The 2,735-nt window shown below is 47.8% G+C and overlaps 1 long non-coding RNA gene across 1 annotated transcript; it reads right to left on the reverse strand.

Moving 5' to 3' along the window:
- Positions 1 to 223: 223 nt before the first annotated feature.
- On the reverse strand, positions 224 to 2,419 carry LOC123240233. Its single transcript, XR_006505768.1, has 3 exons — positions 2,373 to 2,419; positions 1,478 to 1,545; positions 224 to 1,154 (listed from the first exon to the last, which is right to left on the reverse strand). It is a non-coding gene; the product is annotated as an uncharacterized LOC123240233 (long non-coding RNA).
- Between the last annotated feature and the right edge of the window lie 316 nt (positions 2,420 to 2,735).

The following is a 2,735-nucleotide window of genomic DNA, read 5'->3' on the forward strand; positions in this document are numbered from 1 at the left end:
TCTGAGAGATGCTGGTGCTTCTTCCTTCCTTCCCGCTGCCTCTCTTTCAGGTTAGCATATTTCTGGGAGCCGAGAAGAAAAGTTTTTTTAAAATGTTTAAGGAGTCGTTTAAAGCCCTTGGAAAATTCCCCCAGTGGAGTTCTCTAGGAAGCTGGAGGCTTGATTGATTACAGGAAATGTGTTAATTTTTAGCTCGGGGGTGGGGGGGGGGAAGAAGATTTTAAGACTAATTGATTCTCTGAAAAGAGTTTCTAACTAATTTCTTTGGTGTGACTTTGTCAGATGAGCTCTATCTAGATGGATGGTCTAATGTAATGCATCTGCCATAACATATATTCTTAGGATTAGGGGATACGGATTTAGAACTAAGCGACACTCCCAAGCCAATCTTGTCCCATCTTTTCATTTTGCAGATGAAGGAACTGAGTCTCAGAGAATGCCAGTGCCTGGCCCAAAGCCAGAATTTGAACAGTGATCGTGAGGCTCTCTCTTGCTGCTGAGGGGCAAATACTCTCCCCAGTAGTTCTCTGTCCATGGATCCTCCCTCTCCAACCCTCTTCGCTTCATGTACTGCAATTTGAGGGCATCCAAACATCCCCCAAAGTCACCTGAGAACCTCTACACAGAGCCGAAGTGAAGGGTTCTGGACCGGCTTGGCTCTTCCTGCAGACCAAATTGGGCCCTTTCTTAGCATTTCCTGTGCCTTTCCTTGGGGTCTCCTCAGTCTCTAGTCAAGGCCGGTGATTCAGCCCTTTCTCCCTTCTCCCACCCGCCAAAACAATCTGCCTTTCTCCTTCTCTTTTTCTTTTTACGTTGTGGCTGCTTCCCGCGCCTCTCCTTTCCCTGTCCGTAGCCCCACAGAACCTGGTGACAAAGTCTGATTGAGCTGAAGTGGATCAGCGTGTTGGCCCCGTCCACCCACGTGTGCTCGTTCCCTATTTACCGTCTTCCGCCTTCCTGCAGACCATCCTCTGAAGGCACGATCGACGGCTGAATGGACCGCTTGGAATTCTGAAGAGTTTTGCTGGTCGATGTACAACTTGTTCTAAATCTGCTTCCTTGGCTCGGCATCCCTGCTCACAAGTTCCAAAGCTCCTTTTTATCATCAACAGATTTCACCGACTTCCCATATGGTAATAATTGCCGTATTAGTCCTTTTTAATTGAAAATAATTCCTGATGAGGGGGAATAAAGCCACTACACATTCCTAACATTTTAAACGGACTCGTATTTCATCAAAACCTCTCATATATTCAGAGAAGTCTGATAGCAATACGTAGGCGACCCCTAATGTAGTCAATCTGGGAAGACGGCTTAGTGTACTCACGGATGTTCGTAGAAATTCTGGGACCACTTGCAATGACTCCCTGGGCCCAAACCCCATCTCAGGAGTCAAGGAGAAATGCCAACGTGATTTTGGAGGCTGGAATAAAGGATAAAGGAATCCTCCAGTGCACAAAGGTCTGGAATCCCTTACCTTGACTGGATCCCAGAAGGAAGGGTGGCTCCTCACCCACAGTCTGATCCATGGGCCAGGTGGCATTCCTAAGAGGAGGAAACCAGACCAGTTAATCCAATGGCTTGTCAATGAGTGCCAAATGCTGAAGGGGACATCAGAGGACACTGAGGCCAACCCGGATCTCAACAGAACCCCCTTTGCTAATTCCCTGGAAAAGGAGTCCCTTAGAACAATTCAATCTGGTCCCGTCCAATCCAGCCCAGGCCAATTCATTTTAGTCCCACAAAAATGATAAAGACCCACTCTGTGGAAACCCCCAGGGATGGAGAACCCACTGCCCCACCCCAGATTCCCCGTCCTACCTCTACACAATTTAACTATTTATCTCAACAAAATCTGCCTCGCAGAAACGATGATGATGATGATAGTTAACTAGTATGGAGCACTTTACAAAGGTGATCACACTTATTCTCACAGCCACCCTCGGAGAGGGGTGCTATTATTACCCCCTTTCATGGATGAGGAAACCAAGGCATCCAGATGGGAAGTCACTCGCCCAGAGTCAGACAATAGGCAGTGTCAGAGACAAATTTGATCTTAGATCTTCCTGATTCCAACCCCCAGGCTCTCTCCTGTGTTACCAGATGTTTCATCCTGGGACCCTGCTTCTGCCCTGGAGAGCCAAGGCGATCCCCCCAGTTCTTTTTCCCATGATGGAGACCAGGATGTTAGAAAGGACGGAGAACTGGCCTTCCACTCCGGAGCACCTGGGTTCAAGTCCCAGTTCTGTGCCATGTATTGCCTTTGGAACTCTAGCTAAGTCACTGAATTTTTCAATGCTCTTAGGCAACTCTCTAAGATCATATGTGGTAGAAAAAGTGCTGAACACAATTAGCAGAGGGAGTTTCCTCACCTGAGAGGTCACCATCTTCCTCCTGAGGGCTTGTCCAAGAGTTTAACGTAGTTATTTTGCCTCCCTCGGTCTCTTCTCCTAAATCAAACTGGAGGAATTTTTTAACATAGTGATTTTAACCGTTATCCCTTCCCCATAAGTCTCCTCTTGGCTAAACATTCCCCATTCCTTCCAAGGATCTGCATATGGCCTGGCCCCAAAGTCTTTCCCCATTCCCAAATCGCTGCTCCCATGGATCAGAAACTTTCCTAAAAATGTGGGTCTACTCTGGACCTCGGCTCTAACAGCAAAGCTGACGCATATGTGCATGTCCTGGGCCTGGCCTGAATGAACACCAATCCTGGGCTTAGAGCAGGCCTTGGG

The sequence above is a fragment of the Gracilinanus agilis genome, chromosome 3, assembly GCF_016433145.1.
Source record: "Gracilinanus agilis isolate LMUSP501 chromosome 3, AgileGrace, whole genome shotgun sequence".
In the NCBI taxonomy this organism is placed as follows: Eukaryota; Metazoa; Chordata; class Mammalia; order Didelphimorphia; family Didelphidae; genus Gracilinanus; species Gracilinanus agilis.